This window comes from Leopardus geoffroyi, chromosome C2 (assembly GCF_018350155.1).
Source record: "Leopardus geoffroyi isolate Oge1 chromosome C2, O.geoffroyi_Oge1_pat1.0, whole genome shotgun sequence".
NCBI classification, from domain to species: Eukaryota; Metazoa; Chordata; class Mammalia; order Carnivora; family Felidae; genus Leopardus; species Leopardus geoffroyi.
Window position 1 is genome coordinate 79,469,515 of NC_059333.1, and position 22,842 is coordinate 79,492,356.

The 22,842-nt window shown below is 40.5% G+C and overlaps 1 protein-coding gene across 7 annotated transcripts in view; it reads right to left on the reverse strand.

Annotated features, from left to right (window-relative positions):
- The window catches only part of LOC123611099 (LIM domain containing preferred translocation partner in lipoma), a 680,366-nt gene that overhangs the window by 279,684 nt on the left and 377,840 nt on the right, over positions 1–22,842 (reverse strand). Inside the window, exon 1 of one of the 7 annotated variants that reach the window (XM_045502622.1) lies at positions 18,478–18,854. The exons of the other annotated variants lie outside the window; for them this stretch is intronic. The gene's annotated coding sequence lies outside the window, so the exon portion shown is untranslated. Of the gene's footprint in view, positions 1–18,477; positions 18,855–22,842 lie in introns of those variants that run through there. 7 annotated transcript variants of the gene reach the window in all.

The following is a 22,842-nucleotide window of genomic DNA, read 5'->3' on the forward strand; positions in this document are numbered from 1 at the left end:
AAACACACTGCCTTTTTATTAGCTTATTATACAAAAATTATGGTAATTTCTTAATAAAGTTATGGAAACAGGCCACATTATTAATTGTATTGCAAATATCATATTTAATTAAAGATACATTATGTTGATAGAATTTAGCATCTGGCACTCAGGCTTTGCCGACCATGTAGAGTAACAGAAAGAAAATAATCACTATAAATGCCCTCTTGTGTTCCAGTCCTCATCAGAATCAACTTCAGAACAACATTTAAGGTCCATTATATTTTGTGGAAATATCTAGGATGAGGGGAGAAATGCACCTGCGACTGTCACATATGACATCACCCAGAATTCTGCAGCCCATTTCTCTTAGGATATAAATGGCTCTTCCATAAGCATGTGTTAGTGAAATGGCCCCTGTTTTGTGGCCCTTACGCACAACCAACTGGTTCTAATTTTTAAAATGGACGCTAATGACTTATATATGTTTAACACCAAGTTTTCTTGTATATACTCCCAAAGTTTTCTAGATTCCTTTCTAATGTCAATTAAACATAGTCAATGGCGGACTAATGAGGCCTATTTAGTAGCGATTCATAATTTACTGCACTTGCACTGTTCCCTGCAGGGCTTTTTTCCCTCCACTAAACCACAATCATATCTCATTATTGTGGCTTCATGACCACTTTCTGGTCTAAATTTTGTCGCTGGCATTTAGTTACGGAAAAGACTTTTCTATAATGTCTATAGAACCTTTTCCTTTTAAAAATGTCAAATCAAAGTGTTCTTAACTTAAAAATACTGCAGCCAAATTGTGACAGCTAATCTCAGCAACAATAGGAAAAAACAACAACCAAAGGAGGATGTTTTTTCTTCTAGTTTAAAAGTTCTTCCATGTTGCTGAGAAAACTGAGACAAATCTGCACACAGACACTTTTGTAGGTACCAATAACCCTGCTCTACTAAAAGTAGAGTGTAAAGGATCTCTACACTTCATCCTGCCCCAAGGAGACTCCCACCAAAAGCTGTAATCTTTTTTTTTTTTTAAGGGAGAAAGAGGATGAGCGCTAGAGGGGAAATGGGGGGGGGGAGGGGAGAGAGAGAGGGAGGGAGGGAAAGAGAGAGAGAGAGAGAGAGAATATTTCAACCAGGCTCCATGCCCAGTGCGGGGTCCAATGCAGGGCTTGATCTCAGGACTGTGAGATCATGACCTGAGTTGAAATCAAGAGTCAGATGCTGAATGGACTGAGCCACCCAGGTGCCCCAAAACTGTAGTCGTTTATTACAAGATGATGCCAGGAACTGCATGTGACAGCATCTTGAGGAGGGATGAAGAAACACTACAACAGTGTTAATAATACTGCATTCTCTCTCTCTCTCTCTCTCTCTCTCTCTCTCCCTCCCTCTGTTTATGTTTATGTGTGTTTACATATATTTCATACACATTTATCAAAAGAACAGAAATAATCTTGGCAATTCGGATATAAAACAAGTACATCATCATGTTCCCTTATTTTTTCTCCTCTGAAATACCCACATAAATACATAGTAATAGTTAGCAGGTTTTCAATTATACAGTTTTGACATTTTTCAACTTCAGAATTTTACAACCTGGATCTACAGTCCAAGGGCAAAAGCAAAGTGTATATATCTCAACCTTAGGACTCAGAGAATGCCAAGTCTCTCATGCTGGCCCATTCAGTTAGAGAAAGGGACATTTCTCTCTGTCTCTTTCCTTCTTCACTGGTGACAGTGCTGCCAGAGTTGTGAGAGAGCTGTCTCTCATGAATCCATTCAGTTGCCAAGAAAATGCCTCACACTCAAAAGTCAGTGTGCAAAAATAAGGAGAATAAAAAAGGAAAAACAAACAAACAAAAAGAAGTAAAATAACCTGGCGTACCTTAGGCAACATGGCGAGGCACAGGAATAGAGAAATGTAAAAGGAAGAGGGGGTCAGGCCAGTGCATTTTTACAACTCCTATGAACAAGTTATAAAAGTCAGGTATTAAAATGCCAAGGGCAACAAGTTCAATAAACATCTAATATGTTATTTTACTTTTCTGAGGACTTCCAATTCTCTAAATGAGTCACCAGTTCTCTGTGGAACTATTTAAAAAAAAAAAAAAAAAAGGTAAGCCAAGTGATTTATTTGTTCCTTTAGGATCTCTGAAAGGTAGGGTCCCTAGAGAAAAGATCGAATGACAAGTAAATTTGCTAGAACTCAGTGGAAACAATTTCATTTTTAAAGTAAGAAATAGGAGCACCTGGGTGGCTCAGTCGGTTAAGCAGCCAACTTCACCTCAGGTCATGATCTCAAGGTCCGTGGGTTTGAGTCCTGTGTTGGGCTCTGTGCTGATGGCTCAGAGCCTGGAGCCTGCTTCAGATGCTGTGTCTCCCTCTCTCTTTGCCCCTCCCCTACTCATGATCTGTCTCTTTCTCTCAAAAGTAAATAAGTATTTGTTTATTTATTTATTTATTTATTTATTTTTTTTTTTAAAGTTTATTTATTTTTGGGACAGAGAGAGACAGAGCATGAACGGGGGAGGGGCAGAGAGAGAGGGAGACACAGAATCAGAAACAGGCTCCAGGCTCTGAGCCATCAGCCCAGAGCCCGACGCGGGGCTCGAACTCACGGACCGCGAGATCGTGACCTGGCTGAAGTCGGACGCTTAACCGACTGCGCCACCCAGGCGCCCCAAAAGTAAATAAGTATTTAGAAAGGAAAAGAAAACTAAGGAAAAAGAAATAAAAGGAAAATATATTTTCTCAGCTCTTCAGGCAATGATGTTTCATTTTAATAATACCAAGTAACTTTTGTTCAAGCTTTCAAACTGTTGTAGAAAAACTGCATGGATGGAATTTTTCACGAGGAAGGAGTTTATATCACAGAAGGAAGTTAGATTGTCTTCAACAGGTTTAATGTTAAAAAAGAAGTTGGTTGAAGAGATCTGGGGTTGAGAAGTAAGATGATGTGGGAAGTATTAAAAATAAGGCCCACATATAAAAATATGAAAGAAAAAAAAAGCAAGGGAACAGGATATAGAATAATTCAGATATAAAACATGAGACATGAACATGCCAATAAATAGACATAATTTACTTAGAAAATATCCTGTGATTATTTTATGCCATGACCAAATCCACATGTACACACACAAAAAATACCTAAAGTTAAAAAAAAAAAAAAGAGACCAAAAACCTAAACCTATTTTTTTCTAGTCTAAAAGTGGAAAAAGGAGCTTACTTTTTAAAGAAAAAAAAAATCCCTCATTTAATTCTTGTTCTTATCAGAGAACCTTCTTTGTCAGTTTTAACAGCAGATTAATCACTTTCACAACCTACGGAAAAAGTTTTCTGGAAAGCATAACAGCCTGCAAGTGTAAATGACAGTATTACTTTTCCTGCAGCTCAGCCGCCTACAAATTCTCTCTCATCCATGACTCAGCAGGAGGTAAAAGGGGCTAATGAAAGGGGCCACATTTCCTTTTAAAATGTATGAACTTTCTTTCAGCATACAGAACTGTTAAAAAAAAAAAAATCCTCCCAAACCTTGATAGAAAAGTAAAGCAGCCTTTCATGAATGCTTGCCAGTTATATACCTAGAAACATCCTTCCAAATCATGCTAAAAAATAAGTGTTCTGTCTGCTCCCCAGCCCAAGGCTTCACATTATAATTGATTAAGGATCGATAGGGATTAAGGATTTAAGGATTTAGTAATACATTTCTGTATTACATTTATAGCATTATTGGGAGGAGGGGATCAACAAAAGGCTGCTTTGCTGAAGCTAAGAATTCAAGAGGAAAAGATAAAAAACATAGAACTTTGTGGTCAAGAGAAGGGACTTGTCCTGGGGCTTTCCCTCCTAGTAAAATACCGCTTGATTTGATTGAGTAAACAGCTCTCTAGAAGTGGTCAGGTTCTGAGGGAACCATTACAGAGGTAGGGGAATTATATTTTATGAGATCTTTTATCCTACAGAAAAAAGAAAAGAAAAAGATGTGCTCACTTTGTTGGAAATGTTTGTGAACTAGTGAGATGGTCTCATTTATAAACATTTATTAAATATTTACCGAGTGCTTGATCCCTGCTAGAGAACACATTAAGCACTGGGCATCGAGGACAGGAAACTTAAGGAGATAGTCAAGGTCATGGTCTATGTCCTTGTGGAACTCATGAAGGGTGGAGAGTGGGTGATCGTGTGGGAGGAGGCAGTAAGTACATGAACATTTACAGGACAGGGTGAAAAGAGGAAGTTTAAAAAGAAAGGTTAGGAAGTTTAAAAAGAAAAATACAGGGGCACATAGCAAGGGTACCTAAACTAAGTAAGAGCAAGGAGGTTGATGAACAGTTCTCAAGGCCAATGACATCCATGATGAGACATGGCAATAGAGAGCTGGGGACAACAGACTGTTCGAGGCAGAGAGAATAGCATATGACTGTCCAGTGGCAGTTCAATGCCCTCAAGGATCTGAGAGAAAGAAGTCCAGCATGCAGCACAAGACGGGAAATTGTAGGAGAAGAAAATTAAAAGGCATAAAACATCTAAAAAGGAAAGTACGATTGATATTTCTATTTTACTTATGGTAAACAATCAAAAATGGTTACTAGTCCAAGTTTACATAGCACATAAGTGAGATTCAAACCCATTTCTATTTGATTTCAGAATCGGTTTTCTTAATTGCTCTGTTATACTACTGGGCTAAGGAGATAAGGTGCTAGACAGGGGAGCAGTGTGATGAGATCTGCATTTTAGAAGCAGCTGGGGGGAAAGGGGAGTGTGGACATGGAAACCAATTAAGAGGGTATTATCAGTGTGAAAGCAACATGGTACATGTGAGATGACGGGCATCTGGAATCATTTACAGACAGTGGAGATGGAAAGAAGTAAAGGTCTGTGAAGTACTTTGGAGGCAAAATTGGCAATAAGGGAAAGAGTGGGGTGTAGAAATAACACCAGACTTCCGGCTTAGGAGGCTGGTTAGATGGTGACACCATTCCATTTAACAACACAGGAATAGAGGGAATTCTGGGAAGAAGTTGATAAATATATCTTGACATATTGAGGTTAAGCTTTCCGTTATATATTCAAATGCACCTGGCCAATAGACAGAAAGACCTGGATCTGAAATGCAAAAAGCTTGCCGAGACATATTTATATAACGACATTACAATACTGGTGGTTGACACCCCAGGAAGTGAAAGTCAACAAATCAAGTATGGGAAGTAGAACAAGAAGGGACTCTAGGAAAGATGCCCCAAACCCCTCATTACCAAAGAAAACCAACATCTAAAGGGAGGTGGCAGAGTGGCACCTGGTGGCTCAGTTGGTTGAGTGTCTGACTTCAGCTCAGGTCATGATTTCACGGTTAGTGGGTTCGAACCCCGCATCAGTCTCTCAGGGAGCCTGCTTTAGATCCTCTGTTCCTCTCTCTCTCTGCCCCTCCCCTGCTTGTGTGCTCTCTGTCTCTCAAAAATATATAAACATTTAAAGGGAAGCAGCAGAAGAGGAGTTAAGGAGATCCTTAAGAGTAGAATTATTCACAAAACTAGAAAAACCTAGAAAAGTCATCAAGATGGCCTGAATGTACTGCAGGTCTCAACAGGGCAGGTAGACTAAGTGAAACTCTGGAAAAAGGCCTACTGAAAGAAAGTCAGCAGTGGGAGAGGAGGCTCCAATGTAGAACCATGGAATCAAAGGTGGACACAGAAAAGAGACTGATGGGGAAATGGAAATGAAGGTCACAGAAGGCAAAGACACTGAGGAAGAGTAGAGTAAGAGCTGTCTGAATGAGAGCTGGAAGAATACGGGGTTATGTTCAGAGGGAGTTTTGGGTTGTTGTTGTTCTTGTTGTTTTAATGTTATAATTCATGAACAAAGCAATGACAAGTTCCAGGGTGGAACCCTGGGAGTGGTGGCTGCAGCTGAGTGGAGATAAAAGTCACAAGAGATATTGGTCAAGGGACAGAGAAGCCAGGGTGTTGAGCCCTCAGATCTTCCAAGATGATGGAAAGCCTGGACACAGGGGACACAGTGGGCCATATGCCAAGTGGTTGATGAGTGACAGCCAGGACAAGGAGATTTAGGGGATGATGGCAATATGGAGGAGAATGTGGAGGCGCCTGGGTGGCTCAGTCGGTTAAGCGTCCGACTTTAGCTCAGGTCACGATCTCACGGTCCATGAGTTTGAGACCCACGTCAGGCTCTGTGCTGACAGCTCAGAGCCCGGAGCCTGCTTCTGATTCTGTGTCTCCCTCTCTCTCTGCCCCTCCCCCGCTCACGCTCTGTCTCAGAAATAAATAAACATTAAAAAAATGTTTTAAATATGGAGGAAAATGTGTTTTAGTCAGATGCTTTCAACCTCAAAGAAGCATATAAACATATTAGCAAATTGCAACTCAAATGAAGAATGCAAGAGAAGGGGTGCCTGGGTGGCTCAGTCGGTTGAGTGTCCAACTCTTGGTTTCGGCTCAGGTCGTGATCCATAGTTCACGTGTGGACAGTGCAGAGACTACTTGGGATTCTCTCTCCCTCTCTGCACCTCTTCCATGCATGCACATGCTCTCTCTCTCTAAATAAGTACAATTTAAGAAACAAAGAACGCAAGAGAAATGACAATCAATTCTTCTGTTTGTTAACTTAGAGTTGACCCAAAGGAGCGATGTGACACACAATAGCTCTATTCTCAGAGCAGGTGGGTGAAGGCTTTTCAGCTCTCCACATGCTTAAGGTAGAACACTACTTTGCCCACATTTACTGCCCCGTGTGTCCATCATCACTTCCAGCCAGCATTCCCAAAGAAGACGCTGGCATTCTTACGACTCACTCCTCCGGCACCTTTTCTGCTTCCTGCTTCTCAGCTCCAAGTGACAATGGCTTCTATACCTTAGACTGATCTTCTGTAGGAAATGGTTAGCCTTCTGCGATGGTCAATTTTGCTAGGCTACAGCCCCCGTTATTGAATCAGACACTGATCTAGGTATGGCTATGAAGGTACTTTGTGGATGTGATTAAAACTCATCATCAATTGACTCTAAAGAAGGGAAATTGTCCTAAATAATCGGGGTCAGCCAGATTGAAAGTTGGAATGCAAGGCCTTGAGAACAGAGGTGAGGTTTCTTTAAAGGAAAAGAAATTCTACTTGAGGACAGCAGTGTCAGATCTGTAGCAAAGTTCCAGGCTGTTCCAGCCTCTGCCCTTTCTAACAGTCTACCCTGTGCATGCTGGATTACCTAGCCAGCCCACACAGTCACATAACCGAACTCCTTGCAATAAATCTCTTTATCTCCTACTGGTTCTGGTAAAACACTGACTAATATACCTTCTATAAGCATCATCAGTCACACTGGCTGATCTTCGACTTTTGGTAGAAAGCAAACCATTCATAGGGGCTGCCAATGTAGCTGCATAATTATATGTAGACCATTCTTGCTGAATTATGATTTCTACCCAAAACCAAATTGTAAGGTTGCTTCTGAAGAAACATGCCTTCCTACACTAAGCCAATAACACTTCTAATATATCTTCCTAAGGGTGTTTCAACAAGATAGGGACTTCCTGAAACCCTTAGAAGGTTCCAGCTATCCCATAAGGAGCGGGTAGCAATGACACAATACAGAAAGCTATCAACAATGTGTTAATACTCTAATTAGAAAATAATTAAAATCAGGAAGTGGGGAACAAAAAGTGTCGTAAATATGGAGGAGAAAACATGACTGAAGAGGCAAAGGTCACAGACATTACTGATACATCAGTCCTTTATAAGTTATCTCTGTCTGCAATTATAATAATACTAAATGCATTTGATCGTTCTTAAAAACTGGGAAAGGAAGGCTCCATTGAGAAAAACAATTTCAGCAGTAGTACTCTCATGGGAAACATCACAGACCGTGCTGCCCTTGGGCAACACAGCTCTTGGTACCTTGTTAATTGTATTGCATGTAGTATTACAGTTTATATAAGCCACAGTTTGAACCTGAGCTCTTAACTCGATAGGTTCTTTAAAAGTATAGTTAGATCTGGTAATTATGTTAGACATGGACTAACCAGAAGTACTATAATATATAATATATAATATATATAGATGCAATTTTTTTCTTTTAAAAATGCGATTGCTCTTGTCGTTTTTTAGCTTAGTTTTGTTAACACAGAGATGTAATGAACATGTGTGACCTTTCTGTGTTGGAACAGCTGAAGCTCAGAATGTCAATGATAAAAGATCTTAGTCCGGCATGCTGATTTTACATATGATAACTGAAGTTCCAAGGAAGGTAGGTAAGCTTTCCAGTAACAGGACATTAGGTAGAACCAGGTCTAGAAAGCAGGCTTCCCAGATTTTTGCCAGTGTTCTTTCTACTACACGGCTGCTGGGCCAGAAAGCTTTGAAACACATTCACATACACACCTCCATATCCCTCGCTCTCCCTACCCTTAGCAAAATCCCCCGGGATGCTTTTGGCAGGACTCAGAAATTGCTTTGGCAACTACAATAACATTCCTGGAATCCATTTGCAAATGCTGGTCAGCAAAGCCTGCTCATTCCCTTTTTGGTATTACTCACTCAGTAAAGGTTAAGTGTATGTGAATTATCACAAGTTTATTTTTATTCTCCTACCACCCCCTTTTTTTGGTAAGTGATCATTGACTACCAAGCACAGGAAATACATTTCACTGAATGATTTTCTAAAATCAAAACTCCATCTGGGCTGCAGCTAAGACAGATTTAGGGATGTTCATTTATAACATTAATACCAGCTATCCTAAGCCACTGAAAGATAATCGGGGTGGACAAGGGGTCTTTGCTTTTTTCCTGAAAGTACTTCCCAGGCTGATGCTTGGCTACCCGGCTCCCTAATCTGCTGTGTACATGAAGTCCAGAAGCAGCTGGCGATCGCATTGTGACTCAGTGCACCACGGGGAGAGAGGGCCAGAGGAGGAACTAACTCAGAATTGTAGACCACACATCTCAACTAGCAAGTACTCAGTGTGGTCTCGTTACTTGGACAGATCAAATCGAAAAAAGGAAAAAAAAAAGTGAGAGGAGGGATGTTAAAGTCAGCCTCCTTAAAGTCAGCCCCCTTAAAAAATTCACAGGCACACACAAACACTGGCTCTCTTCATTCTGGGTTAAATTAATATCATAATAGCTAAACTTAGCAGCATAACACAGACTGATGAGGAAAACGTTACACAAAGAAAAATGTCTAAATAGAGCTGTGGTGGTCCCAAGAGGAGGGGTTGAAATTCGTACCCATAGCAGACATCTAGAGAGAGAAAAAGTATATAAGCTTGACATATTAAGACCCAAACCGCTGACTGTTACAAAGCTGATCAACCAAGATATTACAAACACCTTGAAAAGAAAGGAAATCATAATGGGTCACTGGGACCCATGAAGGTCACTCAAGTTGGAAGTGAGTTACTATAACCAACCAGACTTGTGTTTAAGTGTTCCTTTCTCTCTCTCACCAGGACAGTTGGCAAGGGAGAGCAGTTCTACTCATTAAATAGTTAAAGTGGTGTTAAAAATCATAGTTCTACTTTTGTTTTGAGACAGGTTTGAGTACACAATGATATGTAGATGTAGGAACAAGTCATCTCTTTTTGAAAAACTCATTCTACGTTTCTAACACACTATATTTAAGAGGAATATTGTTTCCGTTTCTATTCTGAAAGACGCTGGGCAATGACAAAAGAAAAAGATAGGGAGGGAGGAATAGAGAGAGAAGGAGAGAGGGAGGAAAATAGATGGAGGAGAGGAGGAGAGGAGAGGAGAGGAGAGGAGAGGAGAGGGAGGGGAGGGGAGGGGAGGGGAGGGGAGGGGAGGGGAGGGGAAGGGAAGGGAAGGGAAGGGAAGAGAAGAGAAGAGAAGAGAAGAGAAGAGAAGAGAAGAGAAGAGAAGAGAAGAGAAAGGGAGGGAGAAAGAAAGGAAGGAAGGAAGGAAGAGAAGGAAGGAGACAGGAAGGGAGGAAAGAGGGAGGGAAAAGTTTATTGTTTTTAAATTTGTCCTTATACACATGTACCGATAAAAGATGCTTCATGCTGCAAAACTATTGTACATGTGTATACATATATACATACATACAAATATTTACACAAATTTGTAAAAATATTTACATTATATATGGTTATAAAATATTTATATAAATGATTTACACATGTGAGCAAAAGAAAAGTAGGCTCATTATAGAAAGTTTAATATACACAGAAGTATAAGAAAGAAGTATTATCTCGCATAACCCCCAAAATAACTGTTAGTGTAGAATCCCTTTAAATGTTTTAAAATACGCAAGTGGGGGAGCCTGGGTGGCTCAGTCGGTTGAGCGTTCAACTTTGGCTCAGGTCATGATCTCACGGTTTGTGAGTTCGAGCCCTGCGTCGGGCTCTGTGCTGACAGTACAGAGTCCGCTTGAGATTTTGTCTCCCTTTCCCTCTGCCCGCCTCTGCTCTCTCTCTCTCTCTCTCAAAATAAATACACGTTAAAAAAACATGCCTATGTACTTATATGTATATGAAAATGTGAGTCAATTCAGAAAATATATAGATTTGTATCTAATTATGAAAAATATGTAATAGATGTGGATGGTGTTGTTTCCTACTTCACACAGAGAAAACTATGCACACAAAAAATTGCAACTATCAAAGAAATAAAAACTGAAGTAGAATTTTTAAATCTAAGACACCACAATTATACATAAGGGATATCACAGATATTTTCATATTAACTTTACACAACTAGAAAGTACTGGCATAGAGAGAGAGGAGAATGAGAGAGAGAGAGAGCTGGATGAGTGTACCTTACAATGAGAGGACGGACCACTTTGCAGTTGATAAAAAGGTTCTCACTTATTTCTGCACAACTCAATATTTTCACCCAATATTACTGTTCCATGTTTCTTATGGGAAATGAGGCTCAAAGATACCAACTACACTGGTTAAGTTCACCAAACCAGTAAGTGGTGGGCTAGAAAGAACTTCAGTGAATGTCTTAAAACAGATTATTTTACAGGTGGCAAAGCTAACACAGAATCTATAATGTTCTGTGAAGACGTGTGATTCTCTTGATCATTTTGAATTTCCGCTTCTGGAAATCTGCTCACTGGTGACAGAGATTCTGATGGAAATGTCACCTCTTCAGGGGTACACAGTAAGATGCAGCCCCCTCCCCTCCCTGACTCCTATCACTCTAGACAGGATATGCCTACAATAGTTTTTTTTTTTCCAGACAAAAATAGCTCTGACTTTAGGACTCCAAGTGTTCAGATTCAGTGTTTTTAACCTGTTTTGTTATCTGAGATAGAGAAGATGGACCTTAAAGGCACTACCAAACAAAGAAAAGGACACTGGACAGCAAGGTAGGAACCTTACTCAAAAGTCATCATCACTGAAGAGTCCTGCAAAGGAGAAAGTCATGTCTTCTGTGCTTTTCCATGTGGAAGGAACTAAGGCAATATTGTATCAGCCTACCAGCTACCATGGCAGGGAGTGAGCTAACAACTAAGATGAAAAATGTCATTTCCTCTAAGCTGGTGCCTTTGGACTGAGCAGTGCCTATGTTCGTTCAATTCTATTTAAATTTTGTATATTTAAAGGAAGCTTACCAATTGGTTTGAACCAAAGCAAATCCTTGGTCCATCAGAAGTCTGTAAAAGCCAAAAAATATCAAAGGGCTGTGACTTTTTCTGAACCACGCTGGGGATAAATCAATGGCCTGAAGCAGAATAAACAACAACAACAACAACAACAACAAAACACTGCAACAGCGACCAGGAGCCTCAACTGTTCAGATCAGGGGCCCCATCAACAGACTGTTGTTGTGGGGCTTGGGACGGCTATTCAGAGGGCAGGCAGAATGCAGTCAGGCTTCTTTCCATGCACTTCCACGCATCTCCAGCCACGGCTTGAAAGCCAGCGGTACACAAAGGTAATCCCAGGTTATCCTCCAAATCCAATCCATAAACCAAATAACCCATTTCGTTTGGTGTGGTTTGGTCCGGTGGAGTAGAAGAGAATGACCCCCAAGTGGTCCTCACAGGCAAGAACTGATGAGAAACCATTTCTCAGCATCCTTCAGTCAAGAAGTCCCCATCATCAGCAACGCTAATTTAATAAAACCGGAGCGATGGTGCTATAATTGGATTGCCATTATAGCTAGTGGGTTTCCAGGGTAACTGTGTTCTTGCCACAGATAAAATCCACCTCGCAGCACAAAGATTAAGGGTTTGGGAAAAGTCGGCATCAAACAAGAGGTCAAGAATCCCAGCTAAAGAGGACTATATCCAAAGCAAATTGGTTAAAGTGGGCTACGTTCGAAACCCCAGCCCTGCCACGTCTTAGCTGTATAATTTCGGAAAAACACATTTCACTTCTCTGGGCCTCGTTTCTTCTTCTGTGAAAAGAGCATCATGATGGCATCTGCCTCCAAAGTTTGTTATAAGGATGAAACAGGTAATTTAAACAGTAACTGGTACATTTTAAACCCTGACTAAATCTTTAAAAAAAGGGGGGGGGAGGGGATATTTCAAGTGCCCCTAAACCTAGATAGTCCAGAAGCCCGGAAAACTAGGAAACTAACTTTTATGTTTGTTGGTTGGTTGGCTTACACATGTGTAGGGACAGTACCCTGAAAGCTTGTGAAGAGAGCCCGAAATGGCTTATAAAATCAGGTTGCCTTGTGCTTGTGGTCATGTTATTACTGCCCCCACGGGCCTGACTTCTGGGAATGGGCCGCCTTGTCAGAGGCAATTCAGCGAGTCTTAATTGAGGAGGGACACAGCTTTTCAGGCCACAAATTAAGGATCGGGAAATCATCGTTGCTCAGGGTGTAACAGCTAACTGGAATGTTTCCTAGCCATAAATACAGCAGGCCCATTTAGCATGTTTCCCCTCGGGGGAAAGACTCAGCCGCTGCAAAAGTAACAGTTTATGAAGAAAAAGGGGGAATTTTCCTTTTGAGTGAAAAACAAGACCAGCAACAAAAGTGAGCACTATAAAAAGGTTTTTGAATGTACGAATTTCAGCGTGCGTGGCGGAGGTGGATAAACTTCGTGAGATCTAGTACTATTAAAGAGGGTGAAAGGTGAAGAGCAAGAATTATCTTCAGCCGGAAAACCCATCACGTTGGGTCGTCTGTCCCCCTCCCCCCACCTCCCTGCCCCCAGCTCCCCCCGCAAGGAGAAATTCAGCTGACCAAGAAGAAACCCCTCATAGGAGCCTGTGCCCACACTCGCAAAACAACTTCCAGGCAGCAAACAGCAAAGCGGTGAGAAAGATGAAGTTTGAGAGCAAGAACATGCATGCACACACACACAAAAGTTTCTGTTGTCCTAAGATTAAATGCTGAGGCAGGAAGAGATACTATTCTTGAATCAAGTGAGAAAAGATGGCAAAGCGCGATATTAAAATGCAGCACCCTGGAATAAGTTTGCCTCTATAAAAACTGTTATGTTCTGTATGTGATTTAAATTAATGCCTATATTTGTTGGAGATAAAATTAAAATGAAGATAAACGGTGCCAACATATAGCGTGTTCGCCGGAGCAATAAATAAGGCAGTGAAAGGTACTTTACATTTCAGTCACATGTATCTGAACGGGGAGCTCAAAGCATTTGAGGAACATTTGTTAATTAAATGCTATACTAGGTTTGCGAGGCACTCAGACGGTTCATATCCACGTCTTTCAAAAAGAAGACAGGGAGGTTGAATGACCTGGGGCCCTTCCGGATGTTGCTGACGTGGAAGGTCCGGGGTCCAGAAGGCAGCAGGCTTTCCAGTTTCGTGGTTTCTCAGCCTGATGGAAGGGCCCAGAGCGCAGAGCTATCCTGTCTCCTGACAGACCTCGGATGTCCAGCCTTCTCTATCAACCACCCGAGTGGCAGGCAAGATTATAGTTTTAGCAAGGGAGAAAGGCAATCATTTTACAATAATGCATTAACAACAAATCTCTCCTCCCCCCCCCCCTTACCTTGCAAGAGTGTCCCAGGGATGATTAAATACTGTCACATCATTTATCCTCTGCTTGAAAACTTGTCTAAAGTATTGATTAGTGATGTCCTCTCTTACGTTGATCTCTTCAACCCTGTCCTCCACATGTCCTGTCAGAGCCTCCCAGCACCCAGCTGCTGGTAGCTGGTCACTGGCTTTCTGTTTCTTGAACCCCATTCTTCATTCCACAAACCCACAGAACCCAGTCTGCGCTCAGAGGTCTGCTGGATAGGAGGCCAGATTAACTTATGAAGCTAAATCACCTAATACTTGGGGATACTGCGTTCACTACAATCTTTGACGTTTACATATGTTTGAATTCCCCAAATAGAAAGTTCGAGGAAGTCAAAGGGGGGTGCGTTCCCAGAAACCCAGGCAGCCCATCGATGGAGACAATGCACCTGTCTTGAGCTACTAGGAAAGTGTGCTCTCCAGGTTAGGGCCTCTGGCTTCTGAAGGTGAGGCTGTAAATGAAACACAGAAGTCACTTGTGTGACGGGTCATGTTAGGCTGATCCAGGTGAAATTTTAGGGAGTCTTAGAGATCACCTAGTCGACACCTGTGTTTTTTAGAGCAGAAAAATTTTCAACTGTATTTGTATCTTCCTTTTAAACTTCCCAGTTAAAAAAACACATTCAAGTCCATTATAGTTTGATACACATATCAATGCGATAGATGCAGAATCCCTGTTCTGCCTCTTCTCCACAGGTTAGTAGTCTACCTCTTTGTGCCTGGGTTTCTCACCTTTACCATGGAGATCACGAGCTTGCCTACCTTCATGAGGGGCTAAAGGACTCTACATATGTAAAGTACTTACAACAGCGCCTGGTATATAGGACACAATCATTGACTGTTAACCATTATTCTTATTCCTGATGCGATAGATATCAATGCTGCTCTCTGAATTGGTCCTGCTCTCTGCTGTCTGGCACCCTTATAGCTAAGTGGAACCATATGAATCATTGCGGCTAATGAGCTGTGAATGGAAGTCCACTTGTGTGACTTACAGGCCAGGATATGCATTTGCCAGGTCAAGATCCTCAGAGCTCTTTTACTCTGGGGTGGGGGCCAGCAATGCTAGAGATGGTGCCCATTCCTTCATCCTGCAAGGAAGCCCTTCTGACCCACTATGAACAAGTAGCACAAGAAACGAACCTTTGTTTTAAGCATTGGGATTTCGGAGTATTTGCTGCCACGACTTGGACTACCTTACCTGATACCTCTTACTTTGGTTTACAAAATACTTTCACTTCTATTATTCACATTTAACTCTCGTAATCAAAAGAAGGGTGCAGCATGGATGCATCGGGCAGACATGAATTTCAGCCCAACCAGTGCAATCCTCACCAAACGGACTGAGGCAGTCATGCTGATATAGCTACAAGTCAGGGGCTTGAGACTTCTGGTCAACCCAAGGTGTTCCTTAAACACACACTCCTCCAATTCAAAGACTTTAGGGCTCTTAACGTCAACAACGTACCTACCACATTAACCTTAACCCAAACACTAATTAGAACTACTAACATTTACTGAGTACTTACTATGATATGCCACCAAAAAAGATGCCACTGGTCATAAAATGTACCATCAGTTACTGCAGCAGCAGAAACCAACCAACAAACAACCCACTACTACAGAAATGATGACACAGTGTTTTATTATTACTTAGAATTTTTATCGTATGCTTAAAGAAATGTCTTATAATTATTTATACATACTACGTCTTTTATTCTGTGTCATCCACTACTTATACACAATGAAAAATGTAAGTGAAACAAATTGGAAGCATTCCTAAAGCTTCTTCCTATTCAGTTTAACTCTTTCAATCACTTTGCAACTGAAGATCATGGGAGTTCCATGTCTGTCTGTCTGTTTGTTTCCATAATGCCGTCATCTCTCAGCCAACAAGAGCAATGACCAAAGACACTGGTCTCCAGGATTTTCTTCCAAGTAAGTGCCCATGTGCATGTGTGACAATGTCAATGATGCCATAATTGCTATCTCAGTAACAGCACTTTGTTAGAAATGTTCAAGATGTGCATGAATATGGGACTTAAGTTGATGAGCGATAAGCACAGTGCTTTACTATCCACACGTAGTGTAGTTATACTTCGTAACAACAGCATGAGGTAGGCTCTGTATGATTACAACCATTTTGACATCAGAAACTGAGGTCCTTCTGGAGATCGCTGCTTGCTGAAGGACACATAGGCAGTGAGAGGAGGATCTAAGGTTTTCCATCGAAGGTAGCTGACACCTTTAAAACAACTGCTTTCAGCAAATATGGGGTCAGGCTTCTCATAACAGCAATTAGATTAGTTTGTTTTTTGTTTGATGAAAGTGGGGGCACAAGAATTACAAACTCAAAGGAAAGTGTTCAAAGATTTAAGTCTCTTAAAGTTTACATATTGGGCTTCTTATTTTGTTTAAAGCAAACCAAAGGGAAATTGACCCTTGTATTACTGCCAACTCCTTTCGATATAAATAGACAACTTAGCAGATGTCTGGGCCTCCTTTAAGTTATCTTGAAATAATTATTGGTAGGATCTGCAGACAGGCCTATCTTTTGAAAATACTGGCATATATGTACAGTGAACTCAGACATACAATATCCGTATGCACACAAATATACATGGGATAAGCTCTTCAAACACATTTTCAACACATCTAGTTTTACTGGTGTCTATGTTTCTGTATGGACATTATCTTTGGAAAGGCAAAGATATCATCACTATTAAATATAAAGACCAAATGTATGCTTGATTCTCATGGAGCATGAAATTAGACTCAATCTATGGCCAGAGGGGAAAACCTTACTGAACAACTATAACAGTTGCTTTTTTTTTTCTTTTTAACAGTTCTTTATCTCTTCTCCTATTTTAAGGACAGTTAGCACAACTGAACAATTACTTAGGAGGTACAATACAGAGCTTTGAGCGCAGCTCTTTATACACTTATCAAATGAGTATTATAATTTGCTATAATTCTCCCTCCTGATTATATACAGTAGCTATTTCGTTCTCTAAATAATATCTTATACATTTTTTTTTAGAAGTTGGTTAAATTGCTTAGGAGAATATTAGGCTCAGTTTCTTTGAAGGGTAATATAGTGGGAGTGACTGTATAATTATCTCTACCGGGCTCTCACCCACTATACAATGTCGTCTACTACATCGATTGCTTTCCTGTTGAGAACTCTAGTTAATCCTACTAACGAACACACAGGAAAATGAGGCAGGCGGGTTTTATTTTTAACTCGGGACTGGGAGAATAAGAGAAAGAAATACTAAGATTGATCGAATCTGGTGCATTTGCAATTTTTATTTTAAGCCATTTTAGATGCATGTGCTACCAAATAGGTACAGTAATTTGGGAATTACCATTACTTGTGTACCAGTGTCTTATCTGGTAATCTCTGCCTGAGACCAACTATCCTCTAAGCCACTCCACAGCTGGGCTCTTCTGTGCCTGGCAATTACTACTGTATTCTGGGTGGGGAGTTTTATTATATTTTAAATTGATGTGGATTTTATTCTCAAAATGCTAAGCATTCCAAATGCCTCATACATACTAGATTTTTACAAACAATCCAATGGCTTCCAGCAGAAAGAAGTGTAACACACGTCTTTCAATAAATGCACCAGGATTTCTAGAAGAATTCCATTTTTCACTGTCATTCAAGAATCTGACCATATGTCTGTCTCCCTGAAAGACAGAGAATTCAAGGGCATGGTCTGTGGGTGTCTTACTTCTGTGCGCATGATCAGTGACTGACACAGGAACTGGCAATTGTACCCTTCTCTGCCCCAAATTATGACTAGATTACACTAATTGCATGCAGTTATTCAAACTAGAAGTTCAAACTTTTACACACCTAGATTAGTGAATTAGACTATCATAGTGCATTATTCAAAACAAACCATCACTAAACTGAAGTCCTAGTCATTTAAAGACATTACCACCAAAGTCCATTTGGGGTTACCGTAGGGTTGGAAGTAAGCGCAGAGATTGACTACAAATAGGTATGCGATTTCTCTTTGGAGTGAAAGAAACGTCCTAAAATTAGATTGGGTAATGGTTGCAAAATCAAGGAATCATTGAGTTGCAACAAAACAAAACAAAACCCTCTGCCCAAACTTCACAAACGCAACTACTGTTGGTATTTTTGATTGGTTATTAGGTCATCAATTCAAATGTTCAGATTGGGAGCTAGACCATATTGGCTAAAATGCCATCTCTGCACCTTGCTAGTTTAGCAAGTTATATCTCTCTGGGACACAATCTCATCTGTAAAATGGAGGGAAATAATAGGTCACCTCACTGGGTGGTGAGGAGAATCAAATAGTAACATAGTAAGTTTTCAATGTCTACTGGTTATCATCCCATGTGTTTTACTTAATTTTAATTTCTTAATATTGAAAATGATCCTTCTCTGGTGCAAGGGGTAATTGACAGGTAGAACTCCTATAAAATACTAGCTAGTTAAGCACTATCCTAAATAATCCTGTGACTTACCTCTGAGTTTCATTCACAATCCAGGGCTCCTCCAATAGAAGGATATCCAGAATTCTCTTTCTAGAGCACACTTCTAATTTCTTCTCCGAAACCTTCAGTGCTCCAGTCTTCTCCCAAACTGCTACCCCTAACAGCCCCAGCTGCCAGCACAATAAAGAGCCCAATGTACAAATTCATGGCATTGCACAGAATCCAAGCTGTCCTGCCGATCCTCACCAATGTATTCTTTGTACTATATTCTTTCTCTGTTCCACATACTTCATTCTCCAAGTACATCCAGTTCCTTACCAAGCTGCAAACACCATTCTTTTACACACATTTATTGTTGCAATTATAGTTCCTTTTGCCTGGACTACCTGTAGTCTGTTTCAAAAACTCCTAGAAACCCTTTGTGACCTAACTCAAATGTCACATCCTCTTCCTGGCCTCACCCTTCTCTGGGACCTCATAGTAAGACATACACAGCTCCATGTAAGCACACATCAACACTCTCTCTCCCCTTCAGGGCCAGCAGAAACTGTCCTTCCCACACTTCCCCCCATGCTGTAACCTTACCAAGCTCTTGTGGTTTACCTAGGTTTTACCTCTCTCTCTTTCCTCTTCCAGAAGCCCCCTGCGTTTGCTTTCCCTGTGCCATCAACCTAGCAAACTCCCACAGGTTTCTCAGACCTCTGTTTGGAGACGACCACCTCTCAGAAACCTCCCAAGGTCCACCAAGACCAGGTTTTCATTACCTGCCCCATAAGCTTCCAGAGTACCCTTTGCTGATCCTGAATATCAGTCTCTAACATCATATGGACAATTGTCTATTGAGGGACATTCTGTGAGAGGCTAGGTTTTATATAACTGTTGTTAGTCCCTAACTCCAGCACCTAGAGAGTCTTTGGTGTATGGCAGATACTCAATGCATATTTGTTGAGTGAATGTACTGATTACCTCCTTCAGAAATAATTTCAGTCTGTGAATTATATGGTAAGTGAACTCTATCTAAAAAAAAAAAAAAACTGTTATAAGAAAATTCTGAGTTACCAAGTTCACCCCCCGGTTGCTGGAAAAAGGTCTTACATGCTTGCATTCTTATTATGGAGCCTGGTACACACAAGATGCTCAATTATATTTGCTGAAATTTCATAAAAGTGAAATGTTTTGTCAGATTCTGAGCCACTGAACACTTTCTACCAATGACCAATTTCGATGATGCTCCTCAGTAGATAAATTGATAGTGACATTATAAATCACAGAGGTGGAAAATTCATTTATTTCAACTTCCACATTTTATAAATAAAAAAAGTTGGGTTCAGTAAAAAAGTAAATTACGCATGATTATGCAGATAGGATCCCCAAAGACTACCTCTACCTAAATTAATGTCATTAAAGGTGCCTGACTTAGAAAGATTTATGTCATAGCTGAAGCCAGATTTAGAGTTATGAGTATGAAGTATGCAGGCACCAAATACTGGAAATAAAAGTTGGAAATAAATTTGGACATAAATAGATTACCAGTGTGTGTATGTGTGTGTGTGTGTACATATATATGTGTGATTAGATTAAACAGGTGTTGCTAATCATGAAAAGAGGCATAAATAAACTCTTGGCTTGACATGAGTCATCATTTGATGGGCTATTTCAAGAGAGAATTGATATTTCTAAATGGCTGATACCACGAGAGGCAATACTAAAGAACCACAGAAGTAGAAAATAATCATTAATGATTTCTTTTATGGAACAAATCCATAGACTATGAAGAGTTACAACTTAAGGATTCATAGTATTGGAAATTTCCACTTGGAAGATGTTAAGCCTTTAAAAACCCTCCAAAATTGACACCCAGGAGTAAGTATGTGACTCAACTAGCTATCAGTAGAACTGTAGGATAATTGGAAAACTTACTAGGAAAAATCATTTCATATCTCCGTTCTTCAGCATACTCATGTAGAAAAGAAAACATGCCGTGTGCTCACTTCTCTCTCTTCAGAATGCAAGAATGTCCCCAAAGCACAAGCTTATAAAGGTATGGTAAAGAACACCCGGATTCTTTGCTCCTCCGAGACAAAACTCAGCATAGGCAATCTGAAGCCTAAAATCACAAGTATCTATCTCCTGTCACAGGACTGAAGGCATCTATTCCCATGGCCCACCTTGGCTCACTCTAGTTCTTTAAAGATTCAAGCTCCTTCCTGCTTCTTCATTGTTCTGCAGGAGAGAGGTCTCAGTTTCATGCTGAGGTGTCATTTCAGAAGTCAGCTCCTCTGAGAAGCATTACCTGATCCTCCCAGCAAACATTATTCCATATACCCCGCATCTGCCCCTTTTATTCTATTTCACTCCCTGACTTTGCTTACTGACTTACTGTTTATGTCTTTACATTCCCCTAGCTTCTCTTCGGGCATTTCAGTTCAGCCAGAGAAAGAAGCTCGCCGGCCTTGGTTATCCCTCAACCCTAGTACTCAAAGTTCACACAACATAGTAAGACTCGGATGTGATGGAAGAAGAATACATAAAACAGCCTGAGTTTATAACCTAGATCTGTTGTTTACCAGTTGTGAAGTCACTGGTAACTCTTCCAGGCCCTATTTACTTAACCAAAGACCAAGAATTCCAAGTATATGTGTCTCGTACTGCACACATCTCTAAGATTAGGAGCCAATATACGCCACAAATATGGTATTCAGACAATGATGAAAGTATCACTCTACAAGACCTATTGTATGCCAGGCTCTGTTCTAATAAGCACTTTACACACGCAGTATGATGCCTTTGTCCATAAGATTCACTATTATGTTTTTACCACCAAGACAGAAATAGTTGGTGTCAGTTAATCTGTAACACAATGATTTCTCATCACATCCATTATGGGATGCATTTCAATCTCAAAGAAATTACTGGGGGGAAAAGGTGCTTCAAAGACTAGAATACAGTTTTACACATTTAATACTCCTCTAACCAACCTATGAGATAGGCCCTATTACCATCTTTGTGTTACAGATGTGGAAACTGAGGCACAGAGAGGTTAAGCGACATATGCAAGGTTACAGGAGTTTTTTTTTTTTTTTTAATTTTTTTTTCAACGTTTTATTTATTTTTGGGACAGAGAGAGACAGAGCATGAACGGGGGAGGGGCAGAGAGAGAGGGAGACACAGAATCGGAAACAGACTCCAGGCTCTGTGCCATCAGCCCAGAGCCCGACGCGGGGCTCGAACTCCCGGACCGCGAGATCATGACCTGGCTGAAGTCGGATGCTTAACCGACTGCGCCACCCAGGCGCCCCATGGTTACAGGAGTTTTAATGATAACGAGGAAAGATGAACAGGGACTCAGAAAACTGCAGCTTCAACTCTCCAGAAAGTACCAAGCATTGGGTTCACTTCTCTAAACAGTACAACTGAACCAGGAAATTCTCCTCCCTGAAGTGTATGGTGCTGTGACTTCTAACAATTCTCATGGCGAAGTATTATGAAAATAAAAGTAGAAAGAGAGCAGTTTTAGACACTGAACTTCCAGTTTCCCTAATTTGCATCCTCTTTGCATTTATATAACTCAGTTTTTACCAGACCAATTTGCACTCATTTAGATTTTGCTTTTAAGTTTTCTTAATCCTTTCGTTTATCTGTTTTCTGTATTCATAAAGACACTGAAAGCTATTCTGGAGATGATAGTCTATTTGTGTTTAGATCTACTTTCTGCCCTTCTCCACTCCCCACTCTCCTTGCTCTGAGCTTAGTAGGCATTAAATAAATGTTGCTGACTAATTAAAAGCAAAAAGAGACCTGATTTGGCATCGTATCTCACGGCATGATATTAAAAAAAACTCCATAACTCAAGCATATATTATCGTTAGCTTCCCGAATATGATTAGTGGCAATCTTGGTGTAATTTACATAAAGAGAGAGCATGACTTTTTGAGCCCAGCAGAAAAACCCAGGAATGTGGTATGTATGGCAATAGGAAGGAAGCCATAACACAGACAATACTTTCAGAGATGTGACTGTGATATCACCAAAATCTGATCATTGAATAGCTATTAAAGCTAACATATGAAATATGACCCAGATTCAAAAGGCACCATCACCATCAAGGCTCATTTTCAAAACAATATTCTTTTACATATAAAACGACTCAAAGCACAGAAAAGTTGTTTGTGGAGTCCTGCTCCTCCATGTGAAAATCAAGATACGTGATATTCCAAAATTCCCATGAGATTCTAACATACTTATTATTAGGAGAAGCAATCAAGACATAAGCCCCTTATAATCATGTAAGGGAAGATTGAAAAGAAACACAATTCTATAATTTTCTAATTGTTCTTCATCAGAGATCTTGGCTGGTGGAGAAGTCACCAAGAATATAAAGTTAAATCTTATTAA